The 25,540-nt window shown below is 41.5% G+C and overlaps 1 protein-coding gene across 1 annotated transcript in view; it reads left to right on the top strand.

Moving 5' to 3' along the window:
• Positions 1-25,540, top strand: part of ppargc1b (peroxisome proliferator-activated receptor gamma, coactivator 1 beta) — a 115,362-nt gene that overhangs the window by 54,279 nt on the left and 35,543 nt on the right. The gene's annotated exons all lie outside the window — the stretch shown is intronic.

The following is a 25,540-nucleotide window of genomic DNA, read 5'->3' as shown; positions in this document are numbered from 1 at the left end:
AGACTTGAGATTGTTCTCCGTTGGATTCCAGTACTTTTGTACAAAATGCTGGTAAAGCCTGGAGGTGATTCATGCTGCCCTGTTTCACAAAAAGGTCCATGGTCTTGCAGATTAATGTTCAAGATTTTCTTGTGTTCCCGGCAGCCATTAGTTTATGTTTATTTCAGTCCAGATAGAAACCAGCTTGTAGAGACTGGAAAAAGGTAATCCATCACACCTACCAGCAATTCTATTAAAAGTTATTATTGTGTGGTTGTGCAGTGTAAAGCAAAAAGTGGTAAAAAGTGTCCATGTTGCATTCAGGTGCTTTTAACTGAACATGTACCTCACCATAAAAAACTATGTGGCAGGGTTGTGTATTACCAGAACAACTGAGTCTACTTTCCCTTCATCCACCATCTCCCTCTGACTCAGTGCTTTCCACTCCCCTCTGTCCATCTCCTTTCACAATTAGGCAGTCGTGACTGGATGGATGCAGGGGGGATGGAGGGATGAAGAAGGAAGGGCTGGAGAGTGGGAAACGGGCGTGCCGTGATGCTGAGTTTCATCGCCCAGCTCTGCAGCGCAGGACGGCAAAAAAAGAGATGGAGCGGAAGACGAAAGGGGAGCTGATGGAATGCTATTAGTACATAGAAGGGTTGAGGATGAGCGGGTGGCCTGTGGAGGGGTTAAAGAGTAAAGAAAAATGTGACGGTACCTCAAAGATGAAGGGGCGAAGGAGTGAAAGAGGGAAGAGACAGGAGAGGAGTTCTTTAAATATGTAATGAAAGGGTAGAGAGGGAAGGGGAGAGGCTGGAGAATAAAGGAGTGACAGTATAGGTTTGCAGACATGGCGAGTACTGCATAAGAATGAGACAGGACACACACACGCGCGCGCACACACACACAGAGTCGTGATGCATCTGCTAGATGAGCCATTCGATCAGGTGACTGAGGTCTGGTCCATTACCTCTTACCTGCTTCTTCTCTCCCCTCCTCCTCGGTGTCCTTCATTTTATCCCTTCCCTCTCTTCTCATGACATGACCTCATTCCTTCTTTCTTTCAGCTGAACTCTCTTCCTTCATTGGAGTCCTCCCTAATGAAACTCGTCACTGTTCACACTAATCGGGCCTCTGCAATACAGGAAGACCATAAATCAGTCTGTGTGTGTGTGTGTGTGTGTGTGTGTGTGTGTGTGTGTGTGTGTGTGTGTGTGTGTGTGTGTGTGTGTGTGTGTGTGTGTGTGTGTGTGTGTGTGTGTGTGTGTGTGTGTGTGACTGTATGACCAGGCCATTTAGTTTCATGGCTGTGATATAAAAGCTTAATCTGCCTGGATACAGGACCTGAATCACACACACACACACACACGCACGCACGCATGCACGCACACACACACACACACACACACACACACACACACACACACACACACACTGAAATTATTGCGCCTGAGGACAAAAACTAAAGTAGACATTTAGATCCAGATTCTGGATCATGACATGGTGGCACCAACTACAGCTGTATTACGACTGTATTTGTGTGTGTGTGTGTTGGAAGTGTTGGAACAGCTGCGTTGTTATCCAAGCTGCTGTAACATTAGACACCTGCTGCCACTGTCTTTGTGTAAAGGACACTAGTAGATAAGGGTACCCCCAGTAGACCAACGTGCATGTGAGAGTGGATGTTTGACGCCATGGGAAAATGTGAATACGAAGTTGTGTGTGTGTGTGTGTGTGTGTGTGTGTGTGTGTGTGTGTGTGTGTGTGTGTGTGTGTGAAACAGCTGCCAAAAGGACTACCTTCAACAGCAGACCTGGCTAACGTGTAGAGCTATCCATATTGAGGGTTTTGGTTTGATTTCTCCGACACCAGGATGATAGTCACTTTTGTCTGAGCAGCAGTAGGAACAAACTCTCACAGACTGATGTTTTCTATATAAATGGAGTCTGTGAGTGTTTGCATTATGTTAGAATGTTGTTGCTTTAAAGCCATCAGCACTAGTTTGAGCTTCATCTGCTCGTCTTTCCCTCTTCAACCCTCTGAAACCACGGCGCTCTTGCTGAGTTGTGCTTAGCTACACATTTCCCAGACATCTCGACCTTGAGAAAGCACCAGTTTGTGTGTGCATGTGTGTGTGTGTGTGTGCTGGAGTTTCTAAGCTGTGATAAGCATTTTTTTCTATTAGTCACTCTAAGGGACGTCCTCCCAGCTGCAGGCTGGGGCTCATTCCATTTGACTTGAACAGAATTTAGTCAGACCTGTCTCTCTGGATAAAGGGTTGGTGACGATTACAGTTCAAGTGATAATTCTTTAAAAGTGTGAGAAGTTTATGATGCTTTAATGTCTCACTTGTATTAAAAAGAGCCCTGGTCTGAATGACCTCAGTTTGGAGAAATACAGATTAGCTCTGATGGGACTGAAATGCTACCAAGTGGATTTTTGTTGTCTTCAAACTCCTTTAATCTCAAAAGTGTTTAGTTGTTTGATGTGAATGTTAATTTACTACCACAAATTTACATTATTTTGTTATTTACATCTCACTTTGTCAGCGCAAATATTGGCTACAGCTAGCCGTAGCACTTTAAAGTGACAGTGTGTATTTTCCTTGGCGATAGGCGGCAGTACATACCTTAATCACTGCAAGCAAGCATTATTTTTGTGTTCGAATAAGCCCTTACCAACGGATGGCCGTTAGGGTCAAACATCCCTGGGAGCGCAACCTCTAGCAAAATAAAAAGAACATCAGATTCCCTTTCATCACTGGCAATGAGTAAAGAGGTAAATTTGTAAAACAACGTTTATTAATGGTGAAAGTTTTGTAACCATTTGTTACAAATCAGTAAATGGACTTTGTCCTCACGGGCTCCCGTAGAGGGAAATATGGCATCCAATATGGCATCACCCAGAGACTTAAACCTGTTCCATGTGTTTTATAACAGATTTTTATGGCTATATGTTATGAAACTGCCGATATTTTTCATGCATCATGGAAGTCATTTACTACAAAATTTCGATGGATATTTCTAGAGATTCAAGGTAAAAAACTACACATTGTCACTTTAAGGGAAGACAGAAGATTCTGGGGATCGACAAGACCCTTCACTTTTGCCCTGACCTTTCTTGGGCATGCTGTACGCTTCCTGCCAGGATGAATCTATTTCTCCAAACTAGGGTCATTTGAAAAACTATTTAAAACAGCTAATTGTTTGTGTCAAAATATTGCAACTGTCCACATGAAACACTTAATCTGTGTTCAGTGTGGATGTACCCATCCATCCATGTTCGTTTGCTTATCTGAGGTCGAGTTGCGGGAGCAGTAGCCTAAGCAGGGAGCCTACACAGTGCAGCGCTGCACTGATCATCAGCAGAGAAATCACTTTCAGCTGCTGTTTGTCTTTCCATCTCACGCACACGCATTCGCTCACAGAGCTACAGGTTTGTTTATGTTTTTGTCACTGAGCAAATAGGATGTGATTGGGCATGTAATTAGCTGTGTGCGCTCAGGTTTTCATGAAGTTTATGCTTCTGTTGAGGCAGCATTAGTAAAAGACAGACAAAGCTGTATGATGACTTAAATTGAGTCTGATCCAGCGGCTTCAGCCATGTGGTCTACTTTAGTTTATTGATGAATGGATTGATGTCTCATGTTGTGCCCCTTTAAAGCATTTTTATCGATATCCTCCTTTTCAGGAAAGATCTACCAATAATTGTTCTCATAAAAAAATCATTCTGTGACAGCTTTTAGCACCTAACTAGTTTTGCTGCACAGAGATGTATCCAGTTCTACCAAAAAAAATGCTGGTAAATGCCTCGCTTTGTCCTTTGGGGATGCTACAAGAACAGAAAGTAAAACAAATCAAGTTTGTCTCGTAAACTTTGCGTCTTACTATAATTTTCCCACACGTGGAAGCCCCACCAGCATGTTTCTGATATTCCAGGTTTAGGTTTCAGCAGTGATGTAAGTAAACACGCCGCTCATGTTTTCCCACCTTTTAAAGGACTTAAGCCATAAACGTTTCCCCAAGAGGTTGAAAACTTTCAGGTAGCTCCACATGCAGAGGCATTATCTAATTGGACTCTTGATAATTGATGAAGGCCCGCTGGTGCCGGTGCCTCAGTGATATCATATTACAGGGTGCAGGATGGTGTTTCCCTTTAGTGTCCTTGCTCAGTGCCGGACTCTTCCTCCTCCTTTTCTGCATCTCCGTTTGTCTGACGTTACATTTAGCTGTCCTTCAGTCAGAACAAGCAGAAAGTGAATGCAGCAACGTCCTTTCTCGGTTGCAGACGGAAAACTCGGCGTCAGCAGACTGTGAGGCTGGTCCAGAGTCAGGGTGGCGGAGGAGAATCTAAAACAGACCACACTGGATCCAGAGGTTGCACCGAACCTTTAGAGTGAATAAATTCAATTTGTGAAGCTCAATTTTATTTTAATTGATTGGCAGAAATGTAATTTATAGCATAATTTTTTTACGTGTCTTGACTCTTAATACTTTTGATGAAATTACTGATGAATTAGGTAAAGACTGGCATACCTCCGGTAGCTCTGTGCTAACCTTTAACCCTACCTTAGATAGAGTTAACTCTGACTTCCTTCAATCATCTTACGAGCTTCACTGACTGCCTAATTCCAAAAGGAGAGACGGCGATGCACAACAGGGATGATGGGAATAATCTGAGTAGTTTTAAATAACTGAAGATTGATTGTTTACAGATATCTGGAAGTCACAGTTAGAAAAAATCTGATCATTTTATGTCAAAAGATGTAAAGCATCCAGGATGTATTTGAGTAAGTTGTCAGGACGAATGGATGTCATGTCTGTCAGCGTTGTGTGAGAAACGGAATAAGTGGAAGAATGAGTAAAATGAGAAGAGAGATGTTCCTCTTTACTGTCGCTTAATGTGATCTTTAGTTTGTTTAATGGATACGTTTCACCTTCATTTATATTTTATAGAAACAAGCATAGATGCTATTTACACATGAGGCAGACACAAGATGGAGTATGACTCTTGGAGCTTCACAAGTACACAGATGCAGGAATACATGGGAGGGTAAAGCATGATAATAAGGTAAAGGAGTGAAAAAAGAAGCCACAGAGAAAATGAAGGTTAGAGGAGTTAAAGGAAACTGGAATATGTTTAACTTCTGTTTCGATCTGGTAATTAGACGGGATCAACTCCACAGCTAATTACCAACGAAGCAATTCAGATTGCCATCAGATATACGGATCTTACCGTGATGGATCTGGTCCTACGCTGCTTCATGCTCTGCACCCACAAAAACAATTGGTGCTGTCAGGTTTCTGGTTAGATTTGTCAACAATGATAAGAACAACCAGCCATAGGAACGAGGAATCTGTTTAGGCCTCATGTTGTATTCATATCATAACTCCATGATTGTTTTAAACCAGTGCATCCCAACCTGCAGACCGAGGTAAAAGCTGTAGTTTTCATAAGAAATAAAGCCTCCATTAGATGCTCACTAGCTGCATGTCATAAAGGCTTTTGGGTTTTGCATAATTTACCTATTCAGTTTATTAAAATTATACGTTTTGTGTGTCTAAATCAGTTGGTCGAAACAAAAAATGATGTTCCGTCTGCGCAGATGGCTAAATCCCCAACAAAAAGTGGGATCCGTTGGTTTATGAAAACGTGTTTTCCACCGTTTCTGCAGTGAATGGAGACAGAAAAGCACAGATACGATCAACCCCACACCTGAGTTAATGAAATTCATGAATGAAAACACTCTCAAAGAGTACTTTAATTGATTGCAAAGGGAGTCTAGGGGTTCCAGTACAGTTGAGGGCTGAGGCCGAGTGGTCTGGAATTGGATACTGGGATGTCTGGACATCTGAGCCAGGGACATGGAAGACGCTGAGGGTAAAACCTGTTCAGCGGCAATTTAATCAACAGAGTCTCTCACAGGGAATCTGGAAAGTGGTTACCAGAGCTTAAAGGCTCCAAGTCTACAAGTGGGGGTAGTCATGAGGAAACGAGCACAAAGGACTTCTTCAGATGTTAAAAGAAGCTGAGCTCAGTCTCCTGCCGTCAGAAATGAGGGACATTTAAAAATTTGGTCTGAATTTTCTCATAAAACTTCCATCAACTCTCCATTTTTTTAAATAAAACTCAATTTTCAGCAGCTTGTCCGCTCTGCCGGTTCTTTGTCCTTAGTTTAAATGTGAGCCGCTCCTGCAGCTTCACTTGAACGTTTAACCTTTATTTAAGAACTCTTTTCAGAATCTGTCTGTTCTGTATAAAACCTCAGAAAGTTGTCCTTGTCTTTCCATTTTTTTTCCCCGCTGAAGCATTTGCCCTAAATGAGCCTAGCTGCCAGGGCCATCTTAGCTGCAACCGACGCTCTTATTTCTGAGCTTCGAATCGGCTCTCCCTCTCCGATCCCATTACTGGGCCGGCCCGCAACCTGCTGAGTGAAGTGGACAGCTCTCTGTTGTCTCTGGCCAACCGTTCTGTCTGGTTTCCATCCCTCTGTCATCTTTGTTCACCAACCTGTCACTCCATAGAGATCTAGGGTTTATGGAGGTTCATGGCTAAGATCTCTGCTGCTGTCAGGAAACAAGTGTTGGTTTTCTAACGGTTTTACAGTTCGTTGTTTGCGGTTGCAACAAGCAGAAAAGTGGGTTGTGAGTATTCTAATGATGGTTTCACCCTTAATAACATCAAGATGTAATCAAAGACATAATCTGCCTTATTTGTTCACCAGGTTTTTTATCGTCATCGTCATCAACATTATTATTATTATTATTATTATTATTATTATTGAATACATACTGCCAGCTGAGACTGAGCAGCCACATATGTTGCCTTCTGGCTCTCTGAGTTTGACTTTAAAATTAAAATCTTCTTTCCATGTATTCGATTCAAGAGTATTTGAATTTGTTTTTGAGGTCCTACTGATACTAAAAGCTTTGTACAATAAAAAATGCCCACAGATAAAAGTTCAGGTCTCGGGACGTTGCAACAATAGTCATTAAACATTAAAAGAAACTTCATTTCATCAAACTTAAAAAGTATGAAAGGAAATCTAATGAAACGTTCTGATAGGAGCCGACCTTGCAGAACTATTTTTGGGGGAGATACTTAAAATGAAATATGATATGATAAAGGCACTTGTATAGCACCTTTCAGAGTGAGAGGACTCCAGAGTTTTACCCTACAACATGTCATTCATCCATTCACACACACATTCACACACTGATGGAGATGAGCTCAAATGTAGCCACCGCTGACCTGGGGCGCACTGACGGTGGCGAGGCTGCCGGGCACAGATGCCATCAGTCCCTCCGACCACCACCAAGGTGGAAATAGTGTCTTGTCCAAGGACACAACAGCAGAATTCGCTGTCCGGAGCCGAGATCAAACCTGCAACCTTACCAATTACTGGAAAACCCACTCAACCTCCTAAGCTACTGCTGGCCATTATAATTATGACAATAAGCCTAAAGTGCATCATGTTGTTCTGGTGCCAATGTCGATGTTTGTCAGAGATTATTTTGGGCCATTTTTGTTTCCTTTGTGGTTGTGTACCAAAATGTTCCTTTGTGTTGAGCTGCCCCTCCATCCCAGTGGGACTGTCTCACCCTTTACCCTCATTTGATTAGCTGTTGGTTTATCATCAGCCAGTGGACCACTTCATTTTAGCCTTCGCTGTTAATCTGACAATTAACAAGGATGCTTACTGTAGCATTGAAGAAGGACTGAAGTGGAAAATGCTTCAGCAATCTCCTGCTCAGACTTTATAATAACGAAGAAGCCAGAGTCTGCATATAATTTACGTAACTAATAGAACAACAGATTAACCAGGCAGCAGGGACGGAAAACAAAAGCAGTCCGGTACCGCACCCCCTTTAGTTTAATCAGCCTTTTCAACTGAGTGGACTGTTGGACTTAATGTGTGTATTTCCATCCCCTCATCATTAGCCTCTTACTGTCAGTGCTCAGGATTCGGTTCACCTGGGCTGCTGCTTCTAGATTTAGCCTCGAAGCCTCTGCCACCCTTTGGAGGCTTGACGTGGAGGGGAGGGATTGATCCAGATTAGGTTGCAGAGTAGCAGAGGTTGGCTGGAGGTGAGATCAGTGTAACGGATCTCCCAGCAGGAAGACACGGACATAGACAGACTAGATTCCACATGGTCAGTAACCCAAGATATCCTGAATTAAATAGCCTTTTGCTATACCACTCAGGTTAATAATTAATGATACATATATATATATATATATATATATATATATATATATATATATATATATATATATGTATGTATGAAATGTTATTGGGTAAATCTAGCTGTATATCCTTATTTTTTTTGTCATGGTTTTTTTTTCTGTGAAGTTTTCAGTTTTACTAAAAACAGGAAATATACAAAAAAAATTCCTAAATTTCACAAGCAAAATTCCAACTTTGCTAGCTTTCAAGCAAACTAAAATGGAAACTTTTAAGAAAGAGCATTCACTTCCCAGTGGACTCCGGCTTACTTCCCCGGCTCCAAAATATTTTATTTCACATCCCTGTTGTAGCACAAGCCCCCGGGGTTTCATCCTTATAAGGCAGAGACGCGTCGTCCGATGTAGTCAAGAGTGGGGAAACGAGCATTTGATTGAACTCTTGAGTGTTTTCAGGTGAGACTGAAAGTGGCATCAGTGGTGCTCAATAACATTTGTGGGATTGACTCAGTTATTGAATAGTAAGGTGATGTGTGCAAAGGAGAGAGAGCAAGCGAGTGTGTGTGTGTGTGTGTGTGTGTGTGTGTGTGTGTGTGTGTGTGAGAGAGAGAGAGAGAGAGAGAGAGAATGACTCCAAGGAAGTGAAAGAAAATATGTTTCTTAGACAAAAGGGTCATTGAGAAAGAGCCGTTGCATATTTGTGTGAAAAAAGAGAAGAAACTAAATCACTAGTGAGAAAAAGAGTTTATTCACTAGAAGTACTTCCCTACATCTTAACTCCACTGCTTCTCAGTCCAAAAAATTAAGTAACATCAAAAGATTAATTCCCAAGAAGCCATTAGCTATGGAGAGTACAGAATATAGGTCAATCCAGAATTACACACAAATGTGATGCAGTTGTGTGTAATTCTTCAGATTGGTCCAGAAGCCTCTTGCTACAAACTGCATTCCAAAACGTCTTGAAAGGCTCAAGAAGGTCTTCCTTTTCCTCCTGTGAGTTTCCAGGCCTTTGGCATGTCAATTGCAAGACTTGTTCTCCTTCATAATCGTCACAGAGTTGTTGCAGGCCTTTACAGCAGAACTCTGGAGACATTCTCAGTTGAGCATCTGTTGGTTGGAATACGATGACTGTGGGATAACTTTGGGAAGTGACAGCAACCAAATTGCAAATAACTTGAAACATAACAAAGGCAGACTGGCTCCTGCTGTCGGCTTCAGATTTACAAAGAAAACAGCCCCGATTGTATGAAATATGTCAAACTACAAGGACATTGTCACACAGCTGCATCAGCGAGTGATGCATACAGCCAGTGTTTACTACACTCGTGCCTTCAGCAGAGCATCATTTTTCCATTTACCAAACACACATCTCAACCTCGTGATGGCCTGACCGACTGCTCACCTTGACACTATTGACTAAATTAAAGGAAATTAACATACAAAGAGAGAAAAGTGTTTGTTTAGGTTTAACTTGTGTAGCGTAGCATTTTTCCTCCTCAGCTGCCTCTCGTAGCCACATGCTGCCACTGTTCAGGCATGTAATAAGAAAGCGCTAGCTACCAATTTAGCCCCTCATCCATTCATTACAGCTGCTTTATGTGTGCATGTGAGAGACAGAATCTCATTCATGCAAATCACTTTATCTGTCATATGCTTGGATCGCTGCATGAGGTCACGGCCACGCACGCACACACACACACACACACACACACAGACTTGTCACCAGCTGCCACCAAAGCTTGTCTGATTAGACTTTATTGATTCCACAATAATCCTCGTTCATTTGCCACATCAAGCTTTAAGGTGTGTGTGTGCATGTGCATGTGCACGTGCGTGTTTGTACGCGTGTGTGTCTGGCAGCAGCTTTGCTGCTCACCGGCCGCGTGTGGAAGAACTAGTCATGAGACAAGGATGATGGCTAAATATAGACACACGGTATAATTTACTGTTGTGTGTGTGTGTGTGTGTGTGTGTGTGTGTGTGTGCGTGTGTGTGTGTGTGTGTATGTGTCTGTGTGAATGCTGACTCCTAACCCTAACCCATCAAACACACAGTTTTGGTTAGTGTCTCTTTAAATGCATTTAATTATTCTTTTTTGTTCATCTTTTGTCCTAACTTGAAAGGCATCTTCAGGATGATCACAGGGATACACCCGTCCTCAGTCTGCATGTCTCAGGAAAGAACTGATGGTCTCGTTAGAATTAAAGGGTGGGTTTCAATAGTCTTTATTTGACTCTCACCATCAGGTTTGCAAGAGATCTCTGTTTGCTCTTGTAATTTACAGGATCTTTCCTTTTTGTCACATGAGTTTTGAACATTTGTTTCATGTTTTAAACATTTGGAGCCTTTTATGCAGAACGTTTTCTGTCGACCCTTCGATCTTTTTTTTTTACTTTCTTTAATTTAATAGTAAGTAAGACAATATTAGGGGGGCATGTCAACCTATGAATATAGTTTGTGAAAGCTGTGACTGATTGGAGACCAAAAAAAGGACACTGACATGAATGTTAACAGTTTCAGCCCACATAACAGGTCATAAGTACTCGTAAAACGAGATTGCAGTTGTTTATCTCCAACTAGCCTAGAACAGTCCCATCCCAGTGGGATAGTGGCATGGCAAATGAAACCAAACAACAACAAAATAAACATTTTGTCTGGGGTGACTTGAACTAATAAAAAAGTTTCTGATTTACGCATGGCAGCTAACGTGGAAGTTGCTATCGAACATGTGTAATTATTACTTTAATGTGTAAATCATCTTATAGATTGTTACAAATTGGGATGTCCCATTCCGATATTGATATAGAAAGTAATTAGATATGGGCCCTAAAACACTGTATCAGATTACATTGGACTGCATCAAAAATCTCCGATATAAGCAGTTCTTTAAGGTTCACATTTTTGCAACCAATGGTTAAAAAAATATTTAATTTTTTTTCATACTTACTGTTATTAGCTGTTTGATTGAGTAATATCACTTGATCATGCCCTTCATACATTCCACACTACAATGTAGGTAAAAGTATGTATGATTTTTGCTGATATTTTATCAGATTGATATCGGTATCGGTCAGTACTGAAGGCTGCAATATTGGTAATGTATCAGAAGTGAAAAGTTGTATTGGGACATTCCTAGTTACAAATACACAATTGTCACTGTGAAGGAACGTAGAGTCATCTTCTTTTATCCAACATTCAGTTTTATTTCAAACTTTTATCATCTGTTAGAAGATGATAGCCGTAATCTCAAGACAACAAAGATTTTTTTCTCAGAACAGCAAATTTCAGTGAATTTTACAGTCAACGGTTAGGTACGTTTATTTTTTATGTCATATATGTGGTTAAAGTCTGACTGACAGCAAATAAGTCTTCAGCATTAAGCCTGGGGCACACCGGAGACAAACTTTTTGGGAAATTAGTTTTGGGAAGTTGAATGGCCGCGCCGCTGAGCGCTATTTGGGAAGTGGCGCGGTAGTCACATCACGCAGGACTTTAAAACAGAAAGAGGTGACTCTATAGTTTATTCGTGATCAGACTTGCCAATGTGTTTTGTGAGACTCTAATTCATTAAAAATGGGGGTAAGCACGCTATTTATTATAATATTTTAAGATCAATAGTACTTTAACGTTATGAAAATTGCAGCTGGGTTTGTGCCGTAAAGCCGTTCCACGTTGTAGTGTCTGTTGTAAAGTACTCCACAATGTTGTAAACATTGGTGGCACTTAAGAACTAGAGCCTATCTTCGGCACCTCGGTGCAGCGTGGCGCTTCTGGGACGCGGCGCTCCTCGTGTAGCCACTCTCAGTACCTGTAATGGCTTCTATTTAAAATGATGATGCGTCGCATCTGTGTCCCGTGTGCCCTAGGCTTTATTTTGCATTATATTTTTCATGCAATTTTTTAATTATCATCTTCTAACCTCCTAAAATCGATTTTCTCACTTTTTACAACTAGCAAACATTCTCGTTGCATGGAAATCAAAAGTAAACATGAGGGTTGAGCTGATGAGCACCTAAATGAAACAGACACCCTTCCAGAACAAATGCATGTTTGTATCTACAAATGTAAGGGAGGATACTGAAAAAATAATTCAATACTCACTCAAGCTTTCCTGGATTAGAAAAATACCACCACAAGATAATGATGCTCATTGATCTGTCTTCTAATTTAGATCCCATCTCCATCCCTTGTGAATTTTCATTGTCCGACTTTGTACCTTGACAATCAAACAGACATAATTGGCTTTTTGTGGCCCTTATTAAACATGGGGGGGGGGGGGGGGGGGGATGAAGGGGACATCCTTTCTGTTTGCCTTAATTAACCACATCTCTTCTGTATTGGCTCTGCAAAAGAAAATTGAGTTTTGAAGTTTAAAATGAGCAGCATTCGGTTCTCGGTACCTGTCAACAAATTACTCACAGAATTCAGGGCAACAATAAGGCTTTGTTTAAAAAATACAACCTTGTAGCGGGGCAGTGAATACGTATAAAATAATGTGATGAAATTACAATTCCAAGTCTTGAAATAATCCATCCATCCATTGTCTGAACCCGCTTTGTCCACATAGGGTCACGGTGGTGGTGGCTGGTGAATATCTCCAGCGGTCAATGGGCAATCAGGCGGGGTACACCCTGGACAGAGAGCCAGTGGCTTAAAATAATAGCCTCTTTAATTGTTTTCCCAGTAAAATCTGCAGGGGTACATTTTGAAATTTAAATGTTTTCTTTTTAAACTAAACAACTAACAAAATAGGTATTTATAGCAATAAAATATTTAACAAAACATCTTTGTAAATTTAGCACCAAAAAAGTTAAATGGAGTTTAAGTTCAGTTGAAACGGCTAATAGAAAACTAAATGAGACCTTGATTGTCGTTGTTCAATACTTCATATGTGTAACCGTGAACTTTCTGAGGTGTCATTTATAAACCACTTCCTGTCAAAGTGACCTACAAGAAGGTGAGTTAAGAGAGTGAGACACTCAACGGGGGTCCGCGACTTCTCTGCCTTATATCTTCCATGTCGCTTCAATGTGCGAAGCCGGTAGGTGATTATAATTCTCCATCCGGCTCTCCTCATAACCATTTTTCAGCTATATGGTCTGTGGTTTGTCATTTAACCTTCACATATTCCTCCCTCTCTCCATTTCCTGTATTACTGTCTTTCTCCAAAACCCCGGTGGGCTGTGGTTTGGGTTAGGGATGCACCGCATCATTGGCCTGTAATGGATATAAACCTATAAATCATTTTAAATCAATTATCAGTCACGGCATGCAGACATGGTTAAATTTGGACTGGTTGTGGCTAGTTTCAGGATTTTCTCTGGGCAAGCCTTCACAATAAGAGTATGTTTTTCTGCATTGGTTATTGTTTGATTTGTTTTGCATAATATCAGATCAACAACAACATACAAAATTGTGTCCCTCTGTTTTTAATAATTTTAACAGTTCTGAAATTAAATGTATTCAAATAATTGAAAAATTACACGCAACCCCATCTTTTTCTCCTTCATTTAATCCACAAAATCCATCTATTAGATTTTCTGTAAACCAGCTTTATCTTATCCTGTCATGAGGGATTGGAGTGTGTCCCAGCTGTCATGAGGAAATAGGCAAGATATCGTCAGGAAGAGTAAAAGTCCTCTCGTTCCTTTCTAAAGGCTTTGATCTGGTTTTGCTGAGAAACAATGTGTGGTGAAGTCATATTAATGGGATGTCCCAGAGCACCATCTGTTAAGTAAGTAAGTAAGTAAGTAAGTAAAAGTTTATTTATATAGCGCCTTTCACAGATATAAATCACAAAGCGCTGTACAACATGATGAAGATCAGGGCAAATACCTCTAACCAATAAAAACATCAGAAAAACAATAGCAGTGATAAACGTAGAAAATAAAATCATGAGTATAAACAAAGGGAAGGTGTGAACCCGAACAAAGCCATCTTTTTGAAACATTTAGGGAGGGAACGCCTGGATGAAAAGGTGAGTTTTTAGATGATTTTTAAAGACCTCTACAGTGTTAGAGAGACGGAGATTTGAAGGTAGAGTGTTCCAAAGTCTGGGTGCAATAGTCTGAAAGGCCCTGTCCCCTTTGGTTTTCAGTCTGGTTCGAGGAACAGCCAGGAGGTTTTCAGATGTGGATCTAAGGTTCCGAGAGGTGGTGTGTGGGGATAAAAGCTGAGATAGGTAGCTTGGAGCCTGGTTGTTAAGAGCTCTATAGGTCAGGACTAAAACTTTAAACTGTATTCTATATTCTACCGGGAGCCAGTGGAGGGACTGTAAAACTGGAGTGATGTGAGCTCGTCTGCTGGATTTGGTTAGGAGTCTGGCTGCTGCATTTTGGATGGCTTGAAGGCGTGAGAGGGAGGTTTTGCTGAGACCAGTAAAAAGAGCGTTACAGTAGTCTAAGCGTGATGACACAAAGGCATGGATGATTTAAGACAGTTAAGTACATGGCTGTATGTTTCCATTCTTATTTAAGGCAGGCAGCGTCTCACCAACCTACAACAAGCAGCTTTCATGAGGGAGTTTTCAAAATTTCCTGAAACATTATCAAGGGTTCAGTTTTCCACTAGAAGTGTAATCATCACATAACATCAACTAATAGCCCTCGTTAAGTTACGCTTTGAGTCTGTTTTCTATGTCCAGAATGCATCAGTCTCAGCAGTTCAGCTCGGGCCAGGCAGGAAGTCAAACACAAGAGCAGTGCAAAACATCCAGCTATTTTCAAAATAAAAGACATACTGATTTCCAGTATCTTACAGGGACTTTTCGGACTTTTGAATTTTTATGCTCGTGATTGCCCCCTCAGGCCAAAAGCGTTACGGCAGCTTCAATAGTAGACTCGAGCACGAGGTGCGCATGCTGTACGTGCACACTCCTTAACAAAAATAACAGCTGAGACAGTCCCGTGTGTGTGTGTGGCCCGGAGGACAGAAGAACACAGCAAATTAATAAAGTAATAAGCCTCTGTCTCTGCAGCTGCACTTTCTCGTCGGCCGGCCGAACGCGCAGTGTGTGTGTGTGTGTGTGTGTGTGTGTGTGTGTGTGTGTGTGTGTGTGTGTGTGTGTGTGTGTGTGTGTGTGTGTGTGTGGCCCGGAGGACAGAGGACATGAGAACACGCAGCTAATTAATTAAATTATTTGTATCTGTACCTTTCTCTTCAGCACAGCTGACAAAGGTTTAAGATGGGTCATTCCTCCTGCATGCTCAGATCATTCCCTTCACTTGCTTGAAAAATTGTTCCAAAATGAAAGTTGAACCCACATCTTTTTTATCCGTGAATTCAATGCCGTTCGTCCAGTCTCAAATAAAAATTTGGGTGTCTTATTACTCTAAAAAAATATACCATTAATGTAAAAAAGAAACTCCAAATAAACTATGTTCACACCTGGAATCGAACCCAGGTCTTCAGAATGAGAGTCAGACAGGTGAGCTAAAGCGCCAGTTTGGTGTATCTGTAACATTTATATCCTTGATGACAGCTAAAACAATGTCAATCCAAAGAACGGTTCGGAGTGAAAATGGCTGTTTTGTTGCTAATTTGCAGTAAATATCTAGAAGAAAGTTCTATAGAAAGTAGCTAAGGGTCCTCAGAAATGTAGCTAGGTTCATCACTAGGTGTTAGGAACAGCAACAAAGTCGCTGAGTTGGCACTGCCTCTCTCTGCTGCTAAATCTACGGATAGCAAATGCTACGGGCTATGCCTGAGCGTGAACGCGCATGAAGCAGCCTGCCGACCCGAGCAGCTCTGTTTTTCTGTGATTTTACAGAAAAACAGGCAATCACAGTAAAAATACAAGGGCTCATTCTACAGGACCACTAGCCTGGCAAGCCAGACTAAATATATGTATTATTTAGTCTGGCCACGCTCCATTGACGGCTCTCGGTTGTGGGGCGGGTTCTACCGTTGTCTTTCAAATGATCTCCGCATTCCACTGGACAATGAATGTGACATTCTCTTGTTTCACTCTGTTGCATCATCCCACCCACCAGGCATATAGAGTGCCCTGATTGGCCCACAAAGCGGATAAAGCTCTGTGATTTGTTCACTAAGCAGATAGAGCACTATGCTTGTCCCACCATTATGGACCAATCACAGCTCTTTATGTGTTTGAAACCCCTCTAGAGAGCTGTGATTGGCTAGCCAGAGTCCTGGTAGGAGCTGCGGAGGTTCCAATGGAGCGTACCTAGGCCAAACTTTGCAAAGCAAGAATTTGGTCTAGTTCACTAGGCTACAGGACCACGGCATTGCAGGAGAATTTATGAAGAAGAAATGTATTATTTCTATACAGGCTTTGACTGTCAAACTTCCTTATAGTCCCTTTAACCAAAAAAGTAATTATCTGAGAGACCTTTGTGGCAGACATAAAAAGAACGGAAAATAATCCACAGACCTTTTTTCTTGCTTGTTATAGCATGAACTGCAGAAATCACTTGTGATTTTGCAATTCTCGGATGATTTCATGACCATGCGGGACCAACTGCGTGGAACGCGTTCACTGCCGATTTGTGTCTGAAATGCTCCTGGTGGGAAAAAGGGGCACACTTGAGCTTGCAGGGATTTGTTGGATTACGTTATGCAGTGCTTACGTATCCAGTGGAAAGGCAATTTTGGGAGGGACTGTCAGCCACTGATAAGTTGAGACTGATTCAGCTGTTGAGGTAAAGTATTTTGGAAGTTTCAGATATTTATCTCCTTTGGCCCAAATGATATAAATGGCTGAAAAACTGTCTGTCCTCATCTTTTCAAGCTCTGCTGACAGATGGTTATGTCCCTTTCATTTTAATCAAAAGTATTGAAGAAGGAAACATCTAATGCATGCAAGAAAGTGAACCCAGAGGGTGACCCCCTCCACTAAGGACCCACAGAAGACTTTAGTTTGCCTGAGGGCTGATCACCTGTAAGAAGAGGCCATCAGTAAGCTGAATGTATTGTAGTTAACCGTATTATTACCATAGGTGCACTCATTTCTCCCCCATGGCCTTTGGTAATCTAAAACATGTTCCTGTCTAGAGGTGGTACTACTAAAACTCACGAGGGTCAATGGGGACACCATTCAATTTGCATCACAAGTAGATGCACTAACTCACCTAGTCAACTGTTTTGCACATCTAGAGGGGCTTCACTTTCTCTCTTTCTACTATCCTCCTGTAAGCTGCTCCAGAGTTGAGAGAGCTTGACCTTGTATGGTGATGCATCTGATCAAGTGTGTGTCTGTGTGCCTAGAGGGAAGTATGGACTGTCCAGAGCACCGGCGAGGACTCACCATCACATGACTGGGCTTGTGACTGACCTTACGTAATCTTACAAAAGCCGTGTTGTCAAGCTGCCAGGAAAGCAACAGCCAGAGCTTTGATTTCTATGTGCGGATCAATAAGGTGTCACATCATTATCAGAGCCCAGTAGCAGCTAGACGTTTTATTCGCAACAGTAGAACACTTGCTTTCTAATGTGTTTTCACAAATGAATGAAAATTGGACAAACAGCATGGGAAATCTCTGCAGATTAGTCTTGTCCTGACTCCACTTTACACCATTTTTCCTGCAAATGTGTATTAACTGTTTAAACAATATTCAGTTTGGATTTTTTTAATGGTAGTTTTACAAGTGACAGGCAATCAAATGCAAAAATACAAAAATAAAACATCACCGTATTTATGACATATAGATTACTTCAGACCCAAGAATGCTTAGTGTGGTACATTAATGTAAAACAACATGAAAGTAGATAACATATAACCACAGTATCATTGTGAGAAGTCATAAAATATGTATTCCTTAAGAGTATTCTTTCTATGTGTGAGTGTTTAAAGATAGACATGTGATTTTGTACCTCTGCATGGAGCAGAGGCTCCGTGGATTTCCTACATCCATTTGTCCCTTTTATTCCATAGAGCTTCCCCACGTGCAGGCTTGCTATAAATAGGACGGTTTAATGCGTGATCGTCCCGGCAGGCTTTTTACAACTGAACGGGCCAGTGGGTTTTTAGTGTGGTTACTAAGGAAGAGAAGAACCACAAGAGGAAATGACAGCATCTTTAAATCAGATTCCACCAATACATCTTACACACTGTAATACATTTTTACAAGCAGATAAAAGTAGGTTTCAGGAGTTAAAAATTAAAGTGACCTGTAATTTTAAGTGATGGAAATTTACAACTATTTTAGAAACTGGTTCACATTTAACTCCTTCACTGCCAGTCGTTTCCTGATCAGAAAAGCCCTTCACTGCTAGCGTTTTTCAGTGTTTTCACTGTTTTTTAAGAGTCACAGAACATTGCGCTCTATGATGATTTCAACGCCAAAACTACCAACCAAAGAGTAGACTCACCTCTTACATCAGGAAGAATCTGCGCATTTCGAGCGTTATCTGTTCTTTCATAATCCTTTGTCGAATTGTGATCGGCAGAAGCTTTTCCGGTTCGCGCCTCATGTTTTTTTACAGCAGCGGCCCAAAACGATCTCCTAACACATGGATTTTCTGCTTTCTGATCACGTGACGTAAGTGGATGAAGACTGGCTTTAGAGCTGGGATGTTTGTTCTCACGGTGCTGGGGCTCATTCTGACACCAACACAGTAAAAATAATGCAAATTACGACTTTAGCCGCCATTGGCAGTGAGGTTGGTTTTAAAATGACGATTTTAGTCGTCAATGGCAGTAAATGAGTTAATTAAGGGGCAAATATTCGTGTATTTTTTTTGTTTTTTTTTTATGTTCATTCATCTTTATTGAAGCATGTGGCCTTTTATTGAATTGTTTGATTCTGCAAAGATCCATTTTCCATTTGGTGCCTTGTGCTGTCATTGCTTTCAGTTTAGAAAAAAGGTGTTGAAAACGGACAAAGAAGAAACATTTATTCAAAAAAATCATCATTTACTATAAAAATGTCATTCTTAACATCTCAAATATATTTGATCTTTGCACGAATTTCATTCAGATGACTGTCCTTCCACGTAAAGAAACACTTGATTTTTTTCTTTAGTTTTTGTTTGAGTGCCGCTGCACATAGTCATAATGAGGCTTATAAAAAATGTGGAAGCAAACCTCCTAGAAAAGTGAAACCAGATCTTGCAGAACATCAGAGGTGCTGGCTTCCTCTTCCTGGTGCACATGAGTCATGCTGTGAGGCTTTCAGCAGCTTCATCACGACTCTGAACTGCAGTGTTGCAAGCACGCTGCAGCCACAACTTCTGGATTGATTGTTTTCTGCAGCAGACAGGAAGTAAAAAAAGAAACTGTCCCATCGAGAGTGTTGGATAATGCATTGTTTCATAGATATTAGGTTGTTTCACAATGCACGTGTGTTTCATATCTGTGCACATGCATGTTAGTGTTATGAGACACTTCACTGGTGCAACATAAAAACAGAATCTTTGTTTTGGTTTGTAATGGAGACATTTCATGACATGTGCAGTTTTTGTGCCTGTACATGTACAGTGGATGTGTGTGTCACGCCCAAGGACGTTTTTATTGATTGACCTGCTGTAATGGACAGAAGAGAGGAAGAGAGATGATGAAAGTGGGAGAAAGTTTGAGTGTAAAGGAAGAAATCTATCAGCCAGTCTTCTGAGTATATAGGAAGAATAGTTAACGATGGAGGGAGACAGAGAACAAGGGACAAAAGGAAAGGAAGGTCATGGAGGTAAATATAAATAAGTACAAAGCTGAAAAATAAATAAAATGTCTATTAAGGTTATTATTAAAGTACATATGACAAAGAGGAAGAAAAATCTGTTGGGTTGAATTAATGTTAAAGATGAGAAAGAGGGTTGTTTCTGGGTGGAGGACAGGAGAGGTGAGGAGAAGAGCCAGAAAAAGAGAGGATGAGCTAAGCAGCAAACAGGTGGATGTGAGGATGAATTAGGCCCAAGTGCGTGAGCTGCATTTTAACTAGCATCCAAACACACAGCAAGGTGAAAACACACCTGCATCAGCAACTGGAGGAGGATGTTTCACAGAGGGCATCCTCTCATCTTTTATCTCCCTCTTCCCATTTCCCCCTCCTCCAACTTCTCCCTCTTCTGACGTACATCTTCCCTTTTCTACCTCTCTGTCTTCATTCCAGCACCTGCCTTCCTTTCTAAGAGTCCAGTATAAGTTTCCTTACCTCCGTTGTGCCCTTTCCTCCCTTATTCACTTTTCTGCCTTCCATCAGGCTTTTTTAAACCACTCTTCTGATTGTCTCTTTGATCAGGTCTCCTTTGGTCCACTGGGCCACTCTAGTTTATGAAACCATAAATGATATCAGTTTGCATTATCCATTCTCTGACCTAAATAAATTCGACTCTGGCAGACCAAAAATAAAAATAAATAAACCACGAGCAAGGCAGGCCTGGGTGGAGCTACTCCTGGAGTTGTTTGAGGACACAGATCAAAGTGCTGTGCCCAGTGAATGAAAGTACAGCATGGTAATTAGGTAATAAAAATACTATGGTGCAATATGGTTCAGCAGTTTACTGGAATGACGACTCTACACACTACCTAAAATTACTGCATGGCATTAATGTTGATGCGTGTTTATGGTTGTTTATTTGGCAGACGCTTTTTTCCAAAGCGGCATAAGATTTATAACCTATAGGGCATGTTGTGATCTGTGGGGGAAACCGGAGTACCCAGAGGAAACCCACGCATGCATGGGGAGAACATGCAACTCCACTCAGAAAGCCGGGTTTCGAACCTGCAACCTTCTTGCTGTGAGGCAAAAGTGCTAACAACTGCACCACCATGCATCTATGAACAGTAAAAATAATGCATCTGTGACTGTGACTGTGCTTGGCTTAGCCGCAGTCACCAGCCACTTTTTCAAACGTTTCTCCAATAACCTCGTCTTTTCCACCTTGCTCTTGTCTGCAATCCTCTTCAGTAGTGTCCCTGCTACCATCTCCTATGATCACCAGACTCTTTTGTCCTTCTGTTCGTTCACGATCGCCCATGATGCACCGAGGAGCCTCTGCTCTTCCTCCTCTATCTGCTCCCTCTTCAGCACATCCTGAGCTCCTTCAAAGGAATCTCCTATCATCTTTATGCAGATGACATCCAACTGTACATCTCCTTTAAGCCCCATGAAGGGCGATGGTGGCACAGGAGGTAAGTGCTCGCCCCGTAATCGGAAGGTTGCGGGTTTGAGCCCCGCTCATTCTGTCACTGTCGTTGTGTCCTTGGGCAAGACACTTAACCCACGTTGCCTGCTGGTGGTGGTCGGAGGGACCATTGGCGCCAGTGCTCGGCAGCCTCGCCTCTGTCAGTGCGCCCCAGGGCAGCTGTGGCTACATTGTAGCTCATCCCCACCAGTGTGTGTGAATGTGTGTGTGAATAGTTGAATGACTGATTTTGTTGTAAAGCATCTTGGGGGGTTCCAGGACTCTAGAAGCTGCTATATCAAAAACAGGCCGTTTACCATTTATTTACCATTTATGTCTAAGCTGCAGCTGTTACACACCTGCTTAGACTCTATCAAAACCTGGATGGCTGGGAGCTTTCTACAGCTGAATGAAGATAAGACTGAGATCCTCATCTGTGCCCCAGACAAGCTGGTTCCCAAAGTCAGAGACTCTCTTGGTCAGCTTGCTTCTCACACCAAACCTTCTGTCAGGAATATTGGTGTGACCTTTGACCCAGCTCTCACCCTGGATTCTCATGTCAGTTCTCTTGTTCGCTCTTCCTTCTTCCATCTCAGGAACATTGCTAAGCTGAGTCCCATTCTGTCCCGCTCTGAACTTGAGACAGTTATCCACACCTTCATCTCCTCATGCTTAGACTACTGTAACTCTCTTTTCACGTGTCTGAGCAGAACCTCCCTGAACCGTCTACAGGTGGTTCAGAATGCCTGTGCTCGGCTTCTGACCAAGTCCTCCAAACACACCCTCATCACCCCGCTTCTCCTCCAGCTTCACTGGCTGCCAGTCAACTTCAGGGTTCATTTCAAGATCCTGGTTCTGGTCTCTAGGGCCTTACATGGACGAGCACCATCTTACATTGGTGATCTTCTTAGTCCCTACACCCCAGCAGGTTCCTGAGGTCCAGTGATCAAAGCCTACTGGTTGTGCAGCACCAGGCTAAAGACCAAAGGTGACAGATCATTTGCTGCTGTGGCCCCCAGACTCTGGACCTCTCTCCCCCTGAGCCTGAGATCAGTGGACTCAGTGGTCTCCTTCAAAAAGCAGCTGAAGACTCACTTGTTCAAGCTGGTTTTGTATGACCTTCTTCACCACTCTCTCTTCATTCTGCTCTCCCCACCTATTCCACCTTCCTCAGGATCCACTGATTTCCCTCTTTCCTATTTACTCTCTCTCTTATCATTATTTTTAATCACAGTTGTCTAGTTCTTGCTCATTTAAAATATATTTTTAACCATTTTCTAAATTCTTTTTTATATTTTTTCATTTTTTATTTTTTGTGAAGCACCTCATGATTTTTATCTTGAGAGGCGCTATAGAAATGATATTTTCTTCTTCTTCAACTGATTAGTACCTATAATAGAATATAATTAAAAGAGCAGCTTATTGTATGAAGATGAGCTTCAACTTAAAAACCGTTTCATACAAAAGGGTAGGAGAAGCAGGAGACTGATAATCATGTGCTGATTTTTACAAGAGAAGTAAATTAATTATCTTAGAACAATGATAATGTATCACAAATGTGTAGAGGTTGTTTATTAGTCATGTTTGGGCAATCTAAATGAAGGTTATTGGTTTTTTTAAATGTTTCATTTTGATTATGTGTGATTGAAAAGAAGAGAGCTGCTAGCTGTGATCACACTTCCGATGCCATGTTTTCCCAGATTTCAACAGCATTTATGTTTGGTAAAAGTAGCCCATGTTATTCTCTCAAACTGACATTTGTGAAGGAGTTGCCCAGGATGTCCTAAAATGTTTGTAAGGATTCTCAAATGTTTGTCTTGTGGTACAGAGGCTGGATATTTTCATTCTTATAAGACACATTTTCTCTTGAAGTCATTGCAAACTCTTCTCAGTTAAGAAAATGTTTAAAAGTACAAGCGGGCTTGGCAACCCAATTGTGCAAACAAATTCAAGCACGGTTATGTGGCGTGAAAATTTGCAAAGCAGTTGCACCATTATCACAATATATTCACCGTTACATCATTGGTATTCCACAGGATCTGGCCAAAAATGAAACTATTTTGTAAAATGACATACATCCCATAATCAATATTATCCCAAGAAGAACTCTTGCATCTTGCCACTAATTGAAAGCATGTTTTAAATAATATGTTTAAATTGTGATCATGTGCATCATTTAAAGTCAAGTTTCTAAAGATATGCCCGTTGAGGTTTAGGTGAGACAGCATGGTTCTGATTGGTTCAGCTTGAGAAGCGGTTTAACAGGTAAACCCGTCTGCCTCCCCAGCGAGCAGAAAAGAAAGGAGAAGAAACGCTGACTTAAGGGCGCTACATGAGCTGCCAGCCCAGCATGTTTCCTTATTGAACACACAATAGGACGCTGATGTCTACGTCCTCTCAGACGTGCTGTTGCATGTTCGGAGACTACGTAACTTTTCACTGTCATAATCACAATAAAACCAGTTGAACTGCTCTCTGCTGGTAAACGTTGTCCCCTCCCTCTTATTTACTCCTCCAGCACAAACCTCCTCCTCATTTTCCTTTCCCCCAAGAGACAACAGTTGGTTCCCTCGCAGCGAGTCACGTACACACACTTCCTGCTTGTCTTTACGCCGTTCTCACCGTGACGTGGCAAAAAACTTTCTGCGTGAAGCCGTGTGTGTGTGTGTGTGTGTGTGTGTGTGTGTGTGTGTGTGTGTGTGTGTGTGTGTGTGTGTGTGTGTGTGTGTGTGTGTGTGTGTGTGTGTGTGTGTGTGTGTGTGTTACAGGCAGACCACATGGCTGCTGCTGCTTGACTTTAATATGGGTTTAAACGTTAATGAGCGTGTTTTAGAGGTTTGCTGGAGGGAATGTTTAGTTGAGTCTCTACTTGAGAGAATTCCAAACAACTTTAGTGTTTATTGCAATGAGCTGCTTGGGTTTTTAACCTTTCTCATCTTCAAACAATCTGATTAATCAGGAAATCCTAAAACACTCAGAATATTTGTGTTAAACGTTGTGTCCGTGTGATGTGTGTGTCTCTCACCAGGCTTCAGAGTGAAACACACATGATCTGTCACATAACAATGGCATGAGAGCGGGGCTAATGCTTCAAGGGAACAGTTTAAAAAAAGCTGTCAGTTATTTTGGGAGAGTTCTCAAAAGAATGTTTAGAAGGTTCTGAAACAGGTTCATGGATAACTGGACATAACAGAGATTTCAGGAATTCTTGAGTGTGTTTAAAGGGGCTTTGGGAATCTTCTGTTTCTATTAGTATGGTCTGGAGATCTTTAACAAACACTCTCGGGAAGGACTTAAATGATTTTGGTTTTATCTGAAGTTCAATTGTTTTTATGGAAGACCATTTCTTTTTCTATGTGATGCTTTTAACAGAGACTGAAACCTTATTTCAGTTTCAAAGCTAAGATGTCGGGGGGCTTCACAAGGAAAGGTGTTGTTTGGATTTTGAACGCGTTATAAACATTTTCAAGGCAACTTTTGCTATTTTTTACAAGAACAGTTCGAATAGAATAGAATAGTTCCATCTGGAATTCATGTCAGTTTAGTTTCTTTGAGTCAGAAAGTGCAAAAAAATCTGATAAATTTGTAGGAAACATAACTGAATCAGATGAGGCATAAACAGGACACTTATTTGTGGGGTATTGACTTTAGAGCTTTTCAGTCAGTCTAAAAAGTCCCAACAAAGATGTTGGGTTTTTGCACAGCTTCTTTTGTTATTCCTTTCACTTGTGTTGTATTTTCTATTAAATGTTGTAAACATATGGTCATCTTTTTATTTTTGTGAGATGCAATTCCTTTGTTTCAGATTCAGTCGTGTCTGTCTTGTGTCTTGAGAACACGGCACAAAGCTCTGTGCAAAGTTCAAACGACTTTGGCAGATTTTAGTTACTAACTAGAACACAAACAAAAGCAAGATCAGCAGTGCACCACTGTGGCTTAAGAGTGAGCAAATTAAAAGCAGCACAGCTGATAAACATCCCATCAGCCCACAAAAGAATACTAATCACCTGAAGACCTCTTGGGTCACTTGACTCTGAGCCGCTGGGAGATTTACAGAACAAAAGCAGGGAAACACCTCAGCAGTGAGCGCTGGTGTTTGTGACACGGTTTCTGGACGATGATGCGATGCCTCCACGGGTTTCAGTTGAATCTCCTCTAACGTGAAAGTCTCATTAACTCTAATGAGTGGCTGATGAGAGCTTCCTCTGACTCAGGCACTGAACAGTGTAATAATATACAGTACACCACACGATGGGGGCTTTTAACCAAAGTGCCGTTCTTCAACTGCATACATATT

The sequence above is a fragment of the Nothobranchius furzeri genome, chromosome 1 (assembly GCF_043380555.1).
Source record: "Nothobranchius furzeri strain GRZ-AD chromosome 1, NfurGRZ-RIMD1, whole genome shotgun sequence".
NCBI classification, from domain to species: domain Eukaryota; kingdom Metazoa; phylum Chordata; class Actinopteri; order Cyprinodontiformes; family Nothobranchiidae; genus Nothobranchius; species Nothobranchius furzeri.
This window is presented reverse-complemented; position numbering and strand designations above follow the sequence as displayed.